This window comes from Choloepus didactylus, chromosome 6 (genome assembly GCF_015220235.1).
Source record: "Choloepus didactylus isolate mChoDid1 chromosome 6, mChoDid1.pri, whole genome shotgun sequence".
NCBI classification, from domain to species: Eukaryota; Metazoa; Chordata; class Mammalia; order Pilosa; family Megalonychidae; genus Choloepus; species Choloepus didactylus.
This window is the reverse complement of record NC_051312.1, coordinates 92005325-92024983: the sequence shown is the minus strand read 5'-3', so window position 1 is coordinate 92024983 and position 19659 is coordinate 92005325. Positions and strand designations below refer to the sequence as shown.

General features: G+C 40.2%; 1 protein-coding gene across 4 annotated transcripts in view; it reads left to right on the top strand.

Annotated features, from left to right (window-relative positions):
• The window catches only part of PAK1 (p21 (RAC1) activated kinase 1), a 184939-nt gene that overhangs the window by 53054 nt on the left and 112226 nt on the right, over positions 1-19659 (top strand). Inside the window, exon 1 of one of the 4 annotated variants that reach the window (XM_037840796.1) lies at positions 19305-19458. The exons of 2 other annotated variants lie outside the window; for them this stretch is intronic. The gene's annotated coding sequence lies outside the window, so the exon portion shown is untranslated. Of the gene's footprint in view, positions 1-19304; positions 19459-19659 lie in introns of those variants that run through there. One more of the 4 variants, XM_037840798.1, reaches the window with a different exon arrangement.

Below are 19659 nucleotides of genomic sequence, written 5' to 3'. Positions count from 1 at the left end.
GAACATTTAGAGGCCATTGTAGGGTTATTAATTGGCCTAATTTCAATATTATTGTGTCCAGGGAATAGGGAGGCCCAAAGAGAGGGAGATTGATGGGAACAGCCAGTTGTTGGAACCGTTAGAACGCACATAACATTTTAATATGGGTGTGGTTTTATGGATGTGGCTTGTGGTGCCCCCAAACAATTACAATAGCAACATCAAAGATCACTGATCACAGATCACCATAACAGATATAATAACAATGAAAAAGTTTGAGATATTGTAGGAATTACCAAAATGTGACACAGAGACATGAAATGAGCACATGCTTTTGGAAAAATGGCACCAATAGACTTGCTTGATGCAGAGTTGCCACAAACCTTCAATTTGTTAAAAAATGCAGTATCTGTGAAGCACAATAAAGTGAAGCATAATAAAATGAGATATGCCTGTATTTCCTACCTAATAAGGACATTCTTTTAGGTAAGCATAACACAACCACCAAAATCAGGAAATTAACATTAATCTCTTACTACCATATAATTAATCCTCAGACCATTCAAGTATCAGCAATTGTTCCAGTGTCTTTTTTTTTTTTTTTTTTTTTCCAGGTTTATATATATTTTTTTTTTATCATCATTTTATTGAGATATATTCACATACCACGCAGTCATACAAAACAAATTGTACTTTCGATTGTTTACAGTACCATTACATAGTTGTACATTCATCACCTAAATCAATCCCTGACACCTTCATTAGCACACACACAAAAATAACAAGAATAATAATTAGAGTGAAAAAGAGCAATTGAAGTAAAAAAGAACACTAGGTACCTTTGTCTGTTTGTTTGCTTCCCCTACTTTTCTACACATCCATCCATAAACTAGACAAAGTGGAGTTTGGTCCTTATGGCATTCCCAATCCCACTGTCACCCCTCATAAGCTACATTTTTATACAACTGTCTTCGAGATTCATGGGTTCTGGGTTGTAGTTTAATAGTTTCAGGTATCCACCATCAGCTACCCCAATTCTTTAGAACCTAAAAAAGGTTGTCTAAAGTGTGCGTAAGAGTGCCCACCAGAGTGATCTCTCGGCTCGTTTTGGAATCTCTCTGCCACTGAAGCTTATCTCATTTCCTTTCACATCCCCCTTTTGGTCAAGAAGATGTTCTCCATCCCACGATGCCGGGTCTACATTCCTCCCCGGGAGTCATATTCCACGTTGCCAGGGAGATTCACTTCCCTGGGTGTCTGATCCCACGTAGGGGGGAGGGCAGTGATTTCACCTTTCAAGTTGGCTTAGCCAGAGAGAGAGGGACACATCTGAGCAACAAAGAGGCATTCAGGAGGAGACTCTTAGGCACAAATACAGGGAGGCCTAGCCTCTCCTTTGCAGCAACCGTCTTCCCAAGGGTAAAACTTATGGTAGAGGGCTCAACCCATCAAACCACCAGTCCCCTATGTCTGTGGTCATGTTAGCAACCATGGAGGTGGGATAGGCGAATACCCCTGCATTCTCCACAGGCTCCTCAAGGGGGCACTACATCTTTTTTTTTTTTTTTTTCCTTGTTTGTCTTTTTTCTTTCTCTTTTTTTTTTTTTTTAACTTTCCCTTCTTTTTTCAAATCAACTGTATGAAAAAAAAAAGTTAAAAAGAAAACAAACATACAATAAAAGAACATTTCTAAGAGACCATAGCAAGGGAGTAAGAAAAAGACAACTAACCTAAGATAACTGCTTAACTTCCAACATGTTCCTACTTTACCCCAAGAAAGTTACATAATATAGCAAGATTTCAGTGAACTTGTTCCTACTACATCCATCAGAAATTAACAGACCATAGTCATTTCTGGGCATCCCCAGAACGTTAAATAGCTTATCTGTTCTTCTTGGATTCTTGTTCCCCCTTCCTTAATTGCTCTCTACTGCTAGTTCCCCTACATTCTACATTATAAACCATTTGTTTTACATTTTTCAAAGTTCACATTAGTGGTAGCATATAATATTTCTCTTTTTGTGCCTGGCTTATTTCGCTCAGCATTATGTCTTCAAGGTTCATCCATGTTGTCATATGTTTCACCAGATCGTTCCTTCTTACTGCCGCGTAGTATTCCATCGTGTGTATATACCACATTTTATTTATCCACTCATCTGTTGAAGGACATTTGGGTTGTTTCCATCTCTTGGCAATTGTGAATAATGCTGCTATGAACATTGGCGTGCAGATATCTGTTCGTGTCACTGCTTTCCGATCTTCCGGGTATATACCGAGAAGTGCAATCGCTGGATCGAATGGTAGCTCTGTATCTAGTTTTCTAAGGAACCGCCAGACTGACTTCCAGAGTGGCTGAACCATTATACAGTCCCACCAACAATGAATAAGAGTTCCAATTTCTCCACATCCCCTCCAGCATTTGTAGTTTCCTGTTTGTTTAATGGCAGCCATTCTAACCGGTGTTAGATGGTATCTCATTGTGGTCTTAATTTGCATCTCTCTAATAGCTAGTGAAGCTGAACATTTTTTCATGTGTTTCTTGGCCATTTGTATTTCCTCTTCAGAGAACTGTCTTTTCATATCTTTTGCCCATTTTATAATTGGGCTGTCTGTACTATTGTCATTGAGTTGTAGGATTTCTTTGTATATGCAAGATATCAGTCTTTTGTCAGATACATGGTTTCCAAAAATTTTTTCCCATTGAGTTGGCTGCCTCTTTACCTTTTTGAGAAATTCCTTTGAGGTGCAGAAACTTCTAAGCTTGAGGAGTTCCCATTTATCTATTTTCTCTTTTGTTGCTTGTGCTTTGGGTGTAAAGTCTAGGAAGTGGCCTCCTAATACAAGGTCTTGAAGATGTTTTCCTACATTATCTTCTAGGAGTTTTATGGTACTTTCTTTTATATTGAGATCTTTGGTCCATTTTGAGTTAATTTTTGTGTAGGGGGTGAGGTAGGGGTCCTCTTTCATTCTTTTGGATATGGATATCCAACTCTCCCAGCCCCATTTGTTGAAAAGACCATTATGGCTCAGTTCGGTGACTTTGGGGGCCTTATCAAAGATCAGTCGGCCATAGATCTGAGGGTCTATCTCTGAATTCTCAATTCGATTCCATTGATCTATATGTCTATCTTTGTGCCAGTACCATGCTGTTTTGGCAACTGTGGCTTTATAATAAGCTTCAAAGTCAGGGAGTGTAAGTCCTCCCACTTCGTTTTTCTTTTTTAGAGTGTCTTTAGCAATTCGAGGCATCTTCCCTTTCCAAATAAATTTGATAACTAGCTTTTCCAAGTCTGCAAAGTAGGTTGTTGGAATTTTGATTGGGATTGCATTGAATCTGTAGATGAGTTTGGGTAGAATTGACATCTTAATGACATTTAGCCTTCCTATCCATGAACATGGAATATTTTTCCATCTTTTAAGGTCCCCTTCTATTTCTTTTAGTAGAGTTATGTAGTTTTCTTTGTATAGGTCTTTTACATCTTTGGTTAAGTTTATTCCTAGGTACTTGATTTTTTTAGTTGCTATTGAAAATGGTATCTTTTTCTTGAGTGTCTCTTCAGTTTGTTCATTTCTAGCATATAGAAACATTACTGACTTATGTGCATTAATCTTGTATCCCGCTACTTTGCTAAATTTGTTTATTAGCTCTAGTAGGTGTATCGTTGATTTCTCAGGGTTTTCTAGATATAAGATCATATCATCTGCAAACAATGACAGTTTTACTTCTTCTTTTCCAATTTGGATGCCTTTTATTTCTTTGTCTTGCCGGATTGCCCTGGCTAGCACTTCCAGCACAATGTTGAATAACAGTGGTGACAGCGGGCATCCTTGTCTTGTTCCTGATCTTAGAGGGAAGGCTTTCAGTCTCTCACCATTGAGTACTATGCTGGCTGTGGGTTTTTCATATATGCTCTTTATCATGTTGAGGAAGTTTCCTTCAATTCCTACCTTTTGAAGTGTTTTTATCAAAAAGGGATGTTGGATTTTGTCAAATACTTTTTCAGCATCTATTGAGATGATCAATTGATTTTTCCCTTTCGAGTTTTTAATGTGTTGTAATACATTGATTGTTTTTCTTATGTTGAACCATCCTTGCATGCCTGGAATGAACCCCACTTGGTCATGGTGTATGATTTTTTTAATGTGTCTTTGGATTCGATTTGCAAGTATTTTGTTGAGGATTTTTGCATCTATATTCATTAGGGAGATTGGCCGGTAGTTTTCCTTTTTTGTAGCATCTTTGCCTGGTTTTGGTATTAGATTGATGTTAGCTTCATAAAATGAGTTAGGTAGTGTTCCATTTTTTTCAATGTTTTGAAAGAGTTTGAGTAAGATTGGTGTCAGTTCTTTCTGGAAAGTTTGGTAGAATTCCCCTGTGAAGCCATCTGGCCCTGGGCATTTATTTGTGGGAAGATTTTTGATGACTGATTGGATCTCTTTGCTTGTGATGGGTTGGTTGAGGTCTTCTATTTCTTCTCTGGTCAGTCTAGGTTGTTCATATGTTTCCAGGAAATTGTCCATTTCTTCTACATTATCCAGTTTGTTGCCATACAGTTGTTCATAATATCCTCTTATAATTTTTTTAATTTCTTCAGGATCTGCAGTTATGTCACCTTTTTCATTCATTATTTTGTTTCTATGGGTCTTCTCTCTTTTTGATTTTGTCAGTCTAGCTAGGGGCTTGTCAATCTTGTTGATCTTCTCAAAGAACCAACTTTTGGTGATATTTATCCTTTCTATTGTTTTTTTGTTCTCTATGTCATTTATTTCTGCTTTAATCCTTGTTATTTCTTTTCTTGTACTTGGTTTAGGATTGGTTTGCTGTTCATTTTCTAGCTTCTTCAGTTGATCCATTAGTTCTTTGATTTTGGCTCTTTCTTCCTTTTTAATATATGCATTTAGTGCTATAAATTTCCCCCTTAGCACTGCTTTTGCTGCATCCCATAGGTTTTGGTATGTTGTGTTCTCATTTTCATTCGTCTCTATATATTTAGCAATTTCTCTTGCTATTTCTTCTTTAACCCACTGATTGTTTAGGAGTGTGTTGTTTAACCTCCAGGTATTTGTGAATTTTCTAAGTCTCTGATGGTTATTGACTTCTAATTGTATTCCATTGTGGTCAGAGAATGTGCTTTGAATAATGTCAATCTTTTTAAATTTATTGAGGCTTGTTTTATGTCCCAGCATATGATCTATTCTGGAGAAAGTTCCGTGAGCACTAGAAAAGTATGTGTATCCTGGTGATTTGGGATGTAATGTCCTGTAGATGTCTGTTAAATCTAATTCATTTATCAGATTGTTTAGGTTTTCAATTTCCTTATTGGTCTTCTGTCTGGTTGATCTATCTATAGGAGAGAGTGATGTGTTGAAGTCTCCCACAATTATTGTGGAAACATCAATTGCTTCCTTTAGTTTTGCCAATGTTTCTCTCATGTATTTTGTGGCACCTTGATTGGGTGCATAGACATTTACGATTGTTATTTCTTCTTGCTGAATTGCCCCTTTTATTAGTATGTAGTGGCCTTCTTTGTCTCTCAAAACATCCCTGCATTTGAAGTCTATTTTATCTGAGATTAATATTGCTACACCTGCTTTCTTTTGGCTGTAGCTTGCATGAAATATTTTTTTCCATCCTTTCACTTTCAGTTTCTTTGTGTCCCTGTGTCTAAGATGAGTCTCTTGTATGCAACATATTGATGGTTCATTTTTTTTGATCCATTCTGCGAATCTATATCTTTTAATTGGGGAGTTTAATCCATTTACATTCAACGTTAAAACCGTGAAGGCATTTCTTGAATCGGCCATCTTATCCTTTGGATTATGTTTGCCATATTTTTCCCTCTCTCTATTAATATCCTTTATTGTACCCATACCGAATCTCTTTAGTACTGAACCTTTCTCCAAGTCTCTCTGTCCTGTCTTTGTTTCTCTGTCTGTAGGGCTCCCTTTACTATCTCCAGTAGGGCAGGTCTCTTGTTAGCAAATTCTCTCAGCATTTCTTTGTCTGTGAAAAATTTAAGCTCTCCCTCAAATTTGAAGGAGAGCTTTGCTGGATAAAGTATTCTTGGCTGGAAATTCCTCTCACTCAGAATTTTAAATATATCGTGCCACTGCCTTCTCGCCTCCATGGTGGCTGCTGAGTAGTCACTACTTAGTCTTATGCTGTTTCCTTTGTATGTGGTGAATTGCTTTTCTCTTGCTGCTTTCAGAACTTACTCCTTCTCTTCTATGTTTGACAGTGTGATCAGTATATGTCTCGGAGTGGGTTTTTTTGGATTTATTCTATTTGGAGTTCGCTGAGCATTTATGATTTGTGTATTTATGTTGTTTAGAAGATTTGGGAAGTTTTCCCCAACAATTTCTTTGAATACTCTTCCTAGACCTTTACCCTTTTCTTCCCCTTCTGGAACACCAATGAGTCTTATATTAGGACGTTTTATATTATCTATCATATCCCTGAGGTCCGTTTCGATTTTTTCAATTTTTTTCCCCATTCTTTCTTTTATGCTTTCATTTTCCATTCTGTCATCTTCCAGGTCACTGATTCGTTGTTCAACTTCCTCTAGTCTTGTACTATGAGTATCCAGAATCTTTTTAATTTGGTCAACAGTTTCTTTAATTTCCATAAGATCATCCATTTTTTTATTTAGTCTTGCAATGTCTTCTTTATGCTCTTCTAGGGTCTTCTTGATTTCCTTCATATCCCGTACTATGGTCTCATTGTTCATCTTTAGTTCTTTGAGTAGCTGCTCTAGGTGTGTCTCTTCTGGTCTTTTGATTTGGGTGCTTGGGCTTGGGTTATCCATATCGTCTGGTTTTTTCATATGCTTTATAATTTTCTGTTGTTTTTGGCCTCGTGGCATTTGCTGAACTTGATAGGGTTCTTTTAGGGTTTGTAGACCAGTTGAAGTCCTTATCTCTAATTTATCAGATCTACAGCTTCGTGGAGTACACTTTCTCTAACTAACCAGCAGGTGGCGTCCACGAGCCACCTGTTCTCCACAAGCCAGATCTCCCCTGCTTAGCCTTTTTGGTGAGTGGGGGAGTGAGTCTTGTGGGGCCCAATTGGTGTACCAAGCTTGCGTGTGTAGTTGGTGTTGCCTGCCCTGTATGTGGGGCGTGTTTCTGGGCAGTCGGGGAGGGGGGGTGGCCCTAACAATCAAATCTCCCTGATGATCCTAGAGTTTTAAAGCTACTGCAATAGTCTAATCCTTCAGTTCAGTCCTGCCACAGTTTGTCTCTGCCACTGACCCACAAGTCCTTGGTATTGGCGTATGGCTCCTGAGACTTGCAAGTGGGCCCCTCTTCCAGGCTGTGCACCCCGGGTCCTCTGTTGAGGGATGACTGTGCTATGTCACAGGTGAGTGCCATCCCCCCAGGGCAGTTCTGGGCTGCTGGGCTGTGTTGGGAGGCTCCCAGTCTGCTCAAATGATGGCTGAATGGGGCTCTGTTAATTCACACTGCTCCCCCTTCCCAGCTCTGGGACATTCAGCTGAGGTTGCAGGGAAGGCTAATGTCCACGCCCTGTTTTGTGGTGTGTGCCTGTTATTTGAAGCACTTCCGTCACACTGGGTTGTCTGGGGCAGCTCTGGGCTATGGGGCTGGCGATGGGCAGGAGTGTTTCCTGTCCACCAGGATGGTGGCTGTGAGCGGACACCCCCCTTTTCTTGGGAAGTTGTGTTGTTTAGTGAATTTTCTCAGCCACTGGATTATTGCCTTTTGTCTCAGAGCTCTCTTAGTTCTGCTCTTGACTTGACGTGCCCAAATTTCAATTCTTTGAAGGTTTCTGTATTGAGCTTCTTAGAGTAATTGTTTTAGAAAAAGCAAAAAGGATTTAAAAAAAAAAAAAAAAAAAAAAAAAAAACGGCCCTCCTCAGAGATCTAATGGGTTATTGAAATGCTAATAGACAAAGCAACCAGGGCCATTAAGGAAAGGTCCACAGGGCAGAGAGATCAGCCTTGCTTCGGGATTTGCATATGCGCCTCAAGGCCTGATCTCCGCCCTTCCCCTTTCTGTGTTCACCAGAACTCCAAAAATCCTCTGCTTTTATTTTGGAGTTTTTCGTGTTGTTTTTTTTCTATGCCTGTCTCCTCTCTGCTGGGCTGGCTGCTCTCAGAGTCTCTGGTGTCTGGTCTCAGTCTATCTATGGTTGGAGTTTGAATCAGTAGAATGAGTTTCCGATAAGAGCAGCCACTGCCATTCTCCCTTCTCCTTCCTGGAGCTGACAGCCCCTCCTCCCCCGGGACTGAGCCTGGCAGGGAGGGGCGCGGGTCCCCTGGCCGCAAAACTTACAGATTTCGCTGATCTCAGCAGTTCCACGTTTTCATGAGTGTTGTATGAAGTATGCCCAAAGTCAGATTGCTCTGTGGTGTCCAGTCCACGCAGTTCCTGGCTTTCTACCTACTTTCCTGGAGGAGTAACTAAAACATACAGCTCACCAGTCTGCCATCTTCTCCAGTGTCTTTTATAGCAAAAGGATTCAGTTCACACTAGTCACACATTGTACTCAGTTGTCATGTCTCTTTAGTCTCCTCAGTCTTTCCTTGACTTTGATGATCTTGACACTTTTGAAGATTATAGGCCACTTATTTTGTAGAATGTCTAATGTTTCCTCATGACTAGTTTCAGGTTATGCATCTTTGGTAGGAAGTATTACAAAATTAATGCTACGTTCTTCTCATTGCATCCTTTGAAGTGGTGATAATTTCAATTTTTCCCATTACTGTTTGTATTTGCCAGGCTTTTCCACTGTGAAGTTAATCTTTTCTCCTTTATAATTGATGACTATTTTGTAGGGGGTTACTATGAAACTATATAAATATTCCCTTCCTTGTCAAGCTTTCAGTATATTTAATTATTTATATCTGTAAGGACTCATGGTTTCCTATTTTGTTCAGTGGATAATAATCTGTTGCTAGCATTATTTATTTATTTATTTTTTTAAATTCAGTTTTATTGAGATATATTCACATACCATCCAGTCATCCATGGTGTATAATCAACTGTTTACTAGCATTATTTATTTTGATGTCAGTTATTCCTGATTTGGCCAGTGGGAGTCCAATTCATGTTGGTTTCTGTCTACTTTTGATATGTCTCCATCATTCTTTGAGCATTTCTTAGCTTTCTGGTCCAACAAAATGTTCTAGGGTCATCATGTACTTTTTCTGCCCTAGTCCTGGAGTCAGCCATTTCACTGGTTTCTTTCATATTAAATGGTTTTAGAAGTCAAGATCTGGCTTCTAGGTTGGCTTATTGCTATTGGGCCATTGTTGCTCCCAGGCTCTCACTAGACATAGGGAGAAAATGAAGTTGCAGCTCCCTACTGTATACTGTCCTTCCTGTGTAGATACTCTCTTTCCCCTGCCTGGGTGCCAACTCCCCACAGCAGTCTGCTGCTTCATGGGGACTCCTTCTTCACTATGCTTGGACTCTGAAACACTGCACCAGGCCACACACCCTCTTCCCATATGGATGTCCTCCTCACTGTACTTGGGCTCTGACATGATATACTGAGCCTCCCCCATGTGTGGATGCCTTCTCACCACACTTGGTCTCTGATTCTCCTCGCCAGGCTACACTCCCGTCCCCTCACACCCCCCATGTGGACTCTACTCAGCCTGCTTAGGCTCTGGAACCCAATGTTGGGCGTCCTCATCATTTCTAATCTGGACTATTATAACGCCGTAGCCTACTAACTGGACTTTATTTTTCCATTCTTCCTCCATCTTCCACACTTGGCCCAAGCTGCCGAAATGATCTTTCTACAGTATAAGTCAAATCATGCCACTGGTTTGCTTACAAACTTTAATTGTTAATTCCCTTCTGCTTATAGAATAAATTTCAAGTTTCTTAGTCTGGCATTCAAGTCCCTCTAGAATCTGATCCAAATGTGCCTTTCCTGCCTCATCTCTTATTAATTCCCCTGAGTATCCAACCATATAAGAATGGTTATAATTCCCCTGAGTATCCAACCATATAAGAATGGTCACTGGCCATTCCTTAGTTGTATTCCAGCACATTTACTCCTCCAGATTTTTGGCCTCTCTTCCATCTCACTTAGCCAGTTCGTTTCTTTACTATCTAACAAAATTCCTCTGGGTCCTAGATCGGATGTCTGATATGAGATGTCAGAGTCCAAGTACAGTGAGGAGGGCATGCATATAGGGAGAGAGTGGCCTGGTGAAGCCTTCTTTGACTTCCATAGTCAGATTAATCCTTTTTTTCCTATTTCTGATGGAATATGTCTTTTCATTTTTAACTATGTGTATCTGGTGTCCCTGATTGACTGTTCCTTGTATGCTCAGGGCATTGTGTTCAGTAGATAGGCAAGGCTGATAGCACTTGTCAAGGGAATAAATTCTGGCTGGTTGAGGTTACTGCAGTGATGAATCTGTTGTTTTAATTTGAAGTCCATTCACAGGCCCCACTGAGGTCTGAGAGGAAAGGGTTTAGATCTCGGCATTGCTGAGTCTAGATGACTGCCCTATGCCAGACCTCTTTCTGAGAATATTGTATATATTCACAATACTCTCCTTCTGTTTTGTAAATTCCAAATATGTCATTTTAAAATTTCTTTGCACTCTCATCCCAAATAAAAGAATTCTTGGCTACAGGCATATGGGTATTTAAAGCTGCAAATAATAGCAGCTACATCACTCTACCAAAAAAGCCTGGCCCAAGCTGTCTGAAGTCCAGCCTCATGACAGCATGTGTCTTCTGACAGCCTGTTGGCCACTCAGTCTGTCTCTGGAGAAGCATTTAGGCTGAAGTGTCAGCAAAGGAGTGTTTCAGGCTTTCTCAGTGACTTACAGCTCTGCACTGTTCAGCGCTGCGTAGGTGAGTAGGAAGAAAGGAAGCATCACAAACTAGGCTTCTTGGAGGATTTGGGTTATCTGGGAAGGAAGAAAAAGATATGGAACTTACATTTTTAGGTCCCACTACCAACCCCACTTGTCGCAGCCATAGTAGCATCTTGATCCTCTCTTGTTCTGCTCATTCCCTCCTCCAGTCCTTTTGTCCAGGCTTTTCTTTCTGCCTTAAGTTTGAATTGTCTGACTTCAAAGCCTATGCACTTTTCTATGTTTCATAGTCATAGCAGTGAAATGGTAAGAATGGACCATTCACTTTTGCTTTTTCTGTCAGGTGTTCAGTCTAGTTTAAAATAATTTCAAAATTGAGGTCAGGACATTTTCTAATACACGTTTTCAGTTTTTGGCTCCTCATATTGAGGTGTGGCACCACAGGAGTTGGAATCAAGCTGTACTTACCTACAAGGCTAACTGTTTGATTTGGCCTGAGAGACAATAGGAATGCTCCCAACTCAAGATTAGCATTCTTCCATCTGCCTAGTAGTAATTGAAATTAAAGAGGAATGAAGGCTTTTACAGATGTGTGGGAAGCAGCATGGAAAGAAAGAGCTTTAGAGTATGATAGACTTGAGTTCTAATTCCAGTCCTAATATTTACTAGATTTGCAGTCTTTGGCAAGTGTTAAGCTTTCTGTGCCTCAGTTTCTCATCTGTAAGATGAAGGTAATAAAGTTGCCCTTAGGGTTGTCTTGACAATAAATGATAATGATTCTCAGCATAGACTCTGGTTTTGACTTTGCACCAGCAGTGGTTGAGAGGCTTCCATCAGAACTTAATTGTCTCTGGCCTAGTACATCATTTCATACTTTTCAAGCCACTTACATTAGCTTATGTAATCTTCACAGTGTGCTCAAAGAGGGAAAGATAGTGTGATTATTCCTGTTTGACAAATGAGGAAATTGATGCTCAGAGAACTTTTCTTTTGTCTGGGGACTAGGGACCTCTGACTCCTAGTTCAGGACTCGTCTTGTACACCAAGCAGTCCTTCTAGGTGAGGCAGCACAGAATTCTTCCTATGTCTTCTTTTAGAATTAAAGCAACAGTTTTCCCAGAATTCTTATAAACTTCTCTCTATGACTCACTGGCCCAAGGGGAGGCTGGGAAAATGAGTATTTAGGTGTCTCATTGCCTTCCTATATAAAATTGGAGTTTATTTGGCTAGGATGAAGGGAAGAATGGGGGTATTGGTTAGGCATTTGAAAGTGTTTGCCACGCTGTTAATAGTGAAAATAACGCAACTCATCACCTTTCTTTTTTTATTTGGCTGCTCTGAGGCGCAAAGCTAATTTTGTGTTTTGTGTTCAATTACAGTAACTGGTGGACTTTTCTGATAAAATTGCCACCTGATGTTAATGACTTTTTAATATGGCTTTTAAAAAATGAATTTGTACTCTGTACAATTCCACAAAAATTTGTGATGGTGCTTGTGTCTTACTGAAGCTGTCTTATTCTGACTGGGGATATAGTGAGAAATAAGGAGATTTCCGTTCTAGAGGTGAAAATATACATTGACAAATACTTTTAGTCAATTTGGATAAGTGTTTGGGCAGACTGCTCTGTGGGCCCATAAGTAGGAGTGACTAATTCTGTTTGGGGATTTTAGGAAGTCTTCATAGAGGTGGTGATGTTTGAGTTGAATCCTAAAGGATAGACAGGAGAAAATTATGGGAGAGTAGTTTGTTACTGCATCTTCCTTTGAAAGGTTGTTTGGTAATTTTAATACCTCAAAGATCATCCATTTCATTATTAGACATGTCTGATTATTACAATGTTCTTATATTAATCTAAAATAGAATCCCTTATTTCTCATCTTTTTTATCTCTTTCCTTTCTTCCTCCTTCCCTCCCTCCCTCCCTTCCTTTTTTTCTTTCTTCCTTCCTTCCTGGCAGTCACAAAGTGATTTATATGACTCCTACTGTGTATAAGGCATAGTTCTGAGGTCTGGAGATAAAGACAAAGTCTCTACCCCTGTGGAACATATGTTTTATTGGGAGGGGTCAACCAATAAGAAAATAAATATAAAATATGCCAGTTAATGATAAATGCTATGGATATAAATAAAGCAGGGTAAGGGGGAATAAAGAGTGCTGAGATGGTGGGGAGAGATTTTTGCCATTTTATAAAGAGTGATCAGGGAAGATCTCTCTGATAAAGTGACATTTGAGCAGAAACCTCAAAGAAGTGAGGAACCAACCCATGTGGATATCTGGAGGGAGACAGGGTGACGGCTAAGAACAAAGACCAGAGATGGGAGTGTACATAGCATGATGAAAGAAGCTATTGTGCCTGGAGCAGTGTAAGTGAAGGAGCAAGAAGTAGAAGCAGGGTGAGATGGGGTGGGAGAAGGGAGAGGTAAGATTGTGTAAGGCCTGATAGGTCTTTGTAAGGACTTTGGCTCTTACACTGAGTGATTGGGAAGCCACTGGAAGATTTTGAGCAGAAGAGTGATATGATCAGAGACTTAACGTTTCTTCTTCTCTGTGCTTCCTTGCTTTCTCTGAACTTCAAGCCTATTTTGATTTATGGTTATATAATTAGTTGCTTTGTGACTGACTGCCACTAAGCAGATTCTACCTTTTTTTTTTTTTTTTTGGCATTTTTGTCCCTCCTTAGCTTATTTCCTTAATTACAGTAATTTTATAATTTTTATAATTACAGTATTTTTGTAATTTTTGTAATACAATATACTGTTATTTTTAAAATATGCTATCTCATTTCATAGCGTAGCCTTAATAGGCAACTGGCCTTGCCAACTACAAGAATGACTGGCATATTAGATGACTATTCTACAACTCAGATCATCATTGTTGCCTGACTTCTTCCTACATTTAACTGACAATATCAGAAGATTGTAATTTTCATTCATTTAGTAAATGTATTGCACTTAAAATTTTTTGTGGTTGCAAAAGAGTAAAATAAAAACAATAATTTTCAGATCGTAAGGCACTATAATCACATAGTCATCATTTAAATACATAGCCATTAGGTTAAAAGCTGTAGGGTCTAAACAAAACCAAATTTGCTAATTCTTACTGATTATTAGCTTTTATATTAGTGTTTCCAGGGGTTGCAAACTCATATGCCTACAGAGGTCAGGTGAGTGTCCTCAAAGGGCCTCGTCAGGCCTAAGATGACTGCATCAGCAAAAACTTGCTGACCAAGAGCCACAGCTTGGCAGAGTAATTTGTGAATTATTTACTTTGTAAACCAAAGAACTATACAAATGCAAGGCGTTATTGTACGTAAAACAAGTTAACTGCTAATTTGTGTAAGGTTGGGTAAGTCATTTGACTTCTGTAGGATTTAATTTTTCTTTGGATGTACAGCTTGGTCTCCAAGATCCCTTCTACCTCATTTGATTTTGCTTTTTCATTAATTTAGCTAATAGTTTCTTCTTCGATTATAAGCTATCTTCTATCATTAATATATAAAACTGCTGGCATTTTGCCAGTATGTCTAAATTTCATCAGTCTTCTCTTACCTCAGTGGGAGCCAAGCTTAGCCAAGCTTTCTATAGGAGCACCAGCCATTAAAAGAGAGTATGTAGGATTGAGAATGCCTTCTTGACCAAAAGGGGGAAAAGAAATGGAACAGAATAAGGTTTCAGTGGCTGAGAGATTGAGACAGAGTTGAGAGGTTATTCTGGAGGTTATTCTTATGCAATATATGATATTCCTTTTTAGTTTTGAGTGTATTAGAATAGATGAAAGAAATACCTGGAACAATTGAACTGTAATCCAGTAGCCTTGATTCTTGATGATGATAATATAACTGTATAGCATGGATGACTGTTTGATTTCAAAACCCTTGTGACTGACACTCCCCTTTTCCAGTGTATGGGCAGATGACTAATAAATTAAAGACAGATAAATAAATAAATAATAGGGAGGTATGAGGGGTATGGGATGCTTTGGGTGTTCTTTATTATCGTTATCTTTTTTTTTTTTTTTTTTTTGGAGTGATGAGAATATCCTAAAATTGATTGTGGTGATGAATGCACAGCTATGTGGTGATACTGTGAGCCATTGATTGTATTCCTTGGATGGATTATATGGGGTATTAATATATCTCAATAAAATTGCATTAAAAAAAAAAGAGAGGGAGAGAGTATGTAAGCCAGATTGTTAGCCTTTTATAACCAAACTGGCATTTGATTTTTTTGAGAACTGAAGTAGAAAATAAAAGATGTCTGAATTTGATCATTCATGCTGAAGATGTTAAGGCTTTTACCTAACACTGCAAGATAGATGTTTTGTTGTTCTTCTGTCTTATGCTGTTTATTTTGTTTATTCAGTTTTCAGCACTTTTTTTTTTTTAACAGTTTTATATATGCCAATATTCTCTATTAGTGGTGAACTTGAGATACAGGCCATTTCTAGGTCATCTTTAATCCCTGAAACCCAGTACAGGCAACATGTTTGATAAATGTTTGATAAATGTTTGAAGAGATAAATGTATGTCCTGTATACACATTAGATTTGCAAGTGACAAGGACTGGAAGGGAAAACCAATATGTTAGATTGCAGAGAGAGAGAGAGATTGAAAGGATAGGCTGAAACCAGTAAGATGAAATTTAATGCGGATGGCAGTGAAGTCCTGCATTTTAACTTCCAAAGAAATGGCAACATATGGATGGGCTGGAGGAGACCTAGCATGATGCTATTCTTATGAATAGGATGGGTGGTTTTGGCTGCCTGAGCTCAATGTCAGTCAAAGGTTTGTAGTGGTTAAAAAGCTAATGCAGCTTTTAGACTGAATTATTATAAGTATTAAGTAAAGGAGGTGAAAGTCACACTGTTTTACTGGACAGACTGCACTTAGAATATCATGTTTCTCTCAGGGTACCAGGTACAAACAGGACTATGTTTAGTGGAGGGTGCCCTAGATCACTGCTACTCCATGTATGCTCTGAACTGTTGCCAGTCTGCAATGAGGTAAGCATAGAAGCTGAGTGTGTTTAGAAACTTTTATAGCAATTTGACAAGAGTAATTTTACACCTAATAAATCTAATAAAAAAGGTGATGAGCTTTATTTTCCATGTGTGTTTCTTTTTTATTTCACTTTTCTAGTAATTAATTTTTATTCTATTTTACAAAAGTCTCGGTCCATGACAGATGGTGAGAAACTGGCTTTCCAGTTTGAGAAGAACTTTCCTATATAATAAAAAGGCCTAAAATCTCCTATCATCATAGTAGCTGATCTCCCTCCACACCCCCAAGATTATGTTAAGTGCCTTTGTATATATGTTCCTTTTCCAGTTTGCTAATGCTGCCAGAATGCAAAACACCAGAAATGGATTGGCTCTTATAAAAGGGGGTTTATTTGGTTACACAGTTACAGTCTTAAGGCCGTAAAGTGTCCAAGGTAACGCATCAACAATCGGGTACCTTCACTGGAGGATGGCCAGTGGCGTCTGGAAAACCTCTGTTAGCTGGGAAGGCATGTGGCCAGTGTCTGCTCCAGAGTTCTGGTTTCAAAATGACTTTCTCCTAGGACATTCCTCTGTAGGCTTCAGCACCCCAAAAATGTCACTCTTAGTTGCTCTTGGGGTGTTTGTCCTCTCTCTCTTAGCTTCTCCGGAGCAAGAGTCTGCTTTCAAAGGCCATCTCCAAAATGTCTCTGCAAGCTGAAGCTCCTCTCTCAGTTCCAGTGCATTCTTTAAAGTGTCCCTCTTGGCTGTAGCAAGCTCGCTCCTTCTGTCTGAACTTATATAGTGCTCCAGTAACTAATCAAGGCCCATGCTGAATGGGCGGGGCCACTCCTCCCTGGAAGTGATCTAATCAGAGTTATCACCTACAATTGGGTGGGTTACATCTCCATGGAAACATGCAATCAAAAGGTCACACCCTAATCAGAAAGATTAATCAATCTGCCGCACAAGATTGCGTCAAAGAATATGGCTTTTTCTGGGGGACATAATACATTCAAACTGGCACAGTTCTTTAGCACCCTGTGCATATGCCTAGCATTATACTTCATATCATATTCTCTCTTATTTACTTCTCCAAGATGTTCAGTAGTTCTCAATTTTGGCTGATCATTAGAATTACCTAGGTATTTCTGGGGTTACCTAGGTATTTCTAATACATGCACATATATGATTTAAATTTAAAAATTATATAATTACCTACATTACACATAGATATCTATATAGCCATAGTTATAGCATAAAGATATAATGCCTAGGCCACATCCCAGTCCAATTGAATAAAAATTCGTGCTGGAACTCCAGCATAGTTATATATTTTTTAAAGCTTCCCAGGTGACTTTGATGCATAGGGAAAGTTGAAAAACACCTTACTAGACCATATGACCATAAGCCCCTTGAAGGTATGGTCCTGTTCACTGATGTGTCTATCCCCAGTGTCTTGCACAAGATATTTAAATGGTTATTGAATGAAGAAATGAATAAAAGAACTGGGGGTATTTATCCTGCAGAAGAGAAAAAAAATGGTGGGACTAGATGGCTCACTATATATACATATCTGAAAGCCTTTAATTTGACTTGCCCTGAAGGACATTTTCTGAGTTGCCTCAGGAGGCAAAATTGGAAGTTTATAGAGAGGCACATGGTTGAATATGAGGGAGCACTGTCTAATAGTTCCAGGAGAAACTGAGCCTCTTCTTCCTGCATATATGCCGGTAGAGCCTGGAAGACCCTCTACAAAAAGTTGCTGCATGGAATGGGTAGATGGATAAGATCAGATAATATGGTTCTTGGCCATAGTTTGAAAAGCTCTGTTTAAGGCAGCTGTTATCTACCCTATAAATTAGAATGAAGGACAAGGAGGTGGGGTCCAAAGAACATTTTGAAACTGAGTTCTTACAGTGCAGGAGATCCTCCAGTCTGTATTTTTGACCAATTCTCTCTATAATGTGGGTGTCTTCAAGAGATTCCTTGTTTCCTCCCCACCTCCAACACCACCAAATTTGAGACCTCTGGTCATTGAAACAGCATGAGCAGTCAGGGCGTAAAGGGCCTCATGTCGTCATGGAGTTCTTCCTCTACCTCCTTCTGCCATTAGACTAATTTGTGTACATTAAATGGATGGTTCAGATGTCTGTCAGGGAGGATGGGTCAATACCATGAAATTTCTCTGTAGCACACTTCATTCATCAAGCATAATACTGGTTACTTACTCTTTTCCAAGTGCTAGGGAGAGGGATCAGCCATTGATACACAGATGACTAATATTGATCTCTTATAAATAGCATGGCAGGGAGAAGTAAAGCAGAGGCTAGAAGTCAGTCCAGGGTTCGGACGACTCAGCCATTTACCAGCTGTTTGGTCTTGGGAAATCATGCTGCAGTTTCTCACTGATCAAGTTCTTTCATCAAGTTCTAAGAGGTAGCTTCTCTTTCTAGCTGTATCTTTCATTTCATCTCTTGCCTATTTCTGAAAAAATCTACTAACTTGCTTTCCTTTTTCCATCCACCCTGTCCCCCCGTTCCTCATTCAGCAGTCGGTGATCTTTTAAAAATGTAAATTAGATCTTGTCATTCTGCTTAGCCTTCCAAAACTTTCCCATTGTACTTAGAACAAGATCCAAACTCCTGGATTATGACCTGGAAGAGATTCTGCATAATCTGACTTCCGTCATATCTCTTGGCTCTGGAGGTGGGGGAGGTGGGGGTGGGGTGGGGTTAGGGTGGGGATGGGAGGGGGAAGGAGTCTGGTAGCAAGGTAATACTACCTCAGAGGGAGCATTTGGAAATTGTGTGAAGGCGTTTTTTATTATCTCAATGTTGGGGGCACCACTCGCATTTAGGCAGTCTGGGCCACTTGGTAAATGTCCTATAGTGTGTTCAGCTCAGGGTCCATCACAGTGCCTGATACACAGTAGGTGCTTAAGATTATTTTATGACCCCCCCACCTCAGTTTTGTCATAAGTGAATTGTTATAGTATTTCCTTCATATGTTTGTTATGAGATAGACATAACATTTGTAAAGCACCTGGTACACAATAGCACTTAATAAATGGTAGTGACTGCTGAGCTTTCTTTGCTTTAAGCAACCATAAGTGCCTACTTCATGTTTTCGCTGGGGCATTAGAATCAGAACGTGACCCCTTTGGGGAGGGGTTGGCAAATTGCTTCTCTTTCCCTAAAGCCTAATCTGAGAGAATTCTAGGAGTCCTGGAAAAGGATTAGTCCAGACCCAGCCGCAGAAACTAAAGCGCAGAGGAGCTCCTGGTTCTCTTTCTTGACTCGAGCTCACCCCGAAATCTGGCAGGCCCTGAAATGTCAATTACCTCCTGTTGGAGACAGTGGGGGAGAGTAGCTGAGAGGATGGGGAGGTAGTCTCCCCGCCCTTAGCTCTTCTACTCAGAAAGGAGAAGCGTTCGGCTTCCTCCCGTCTCCTTTCCTCCTTTTTTCCCCCGCCCCTTCTGCTTCGCCAACCCAGCGGCGCCTTCGCTGCCGCCCTGCGAGGGCGCGAGCGTGCTGCACCTCGGGAGCTGCTGCGGCTGAGCTGCCGGGATCCCGGCCCAGCAGAGTCGGGCGGAGCTGGTGGAACCAGGCTGTTGCTTGGGCCGGCAGGCCCGGGAGAGGTGCGGCTTTGCAACAGAAGCAATCGTTAGGGATGCCGGGGCCGGCTCCCCGCGCCAGGTAATGCTGATCCTGCTTGTGGCGCGCTCAGTTGGGCGGTGTTCTGGGGGTCCCTGCCGGCTTCCGGGGAGTGGTGACGCGGGGTCCGGGGGATTTTTTAGGGCGCCCTACCTTGTCTTTCTTTTAAGGGACCCTAAATGAGAGAAGGGGCTGAGAGTGAAACCCTTGGATGAGCCCGCCCGGGGCTAGGCCTGCACTGGA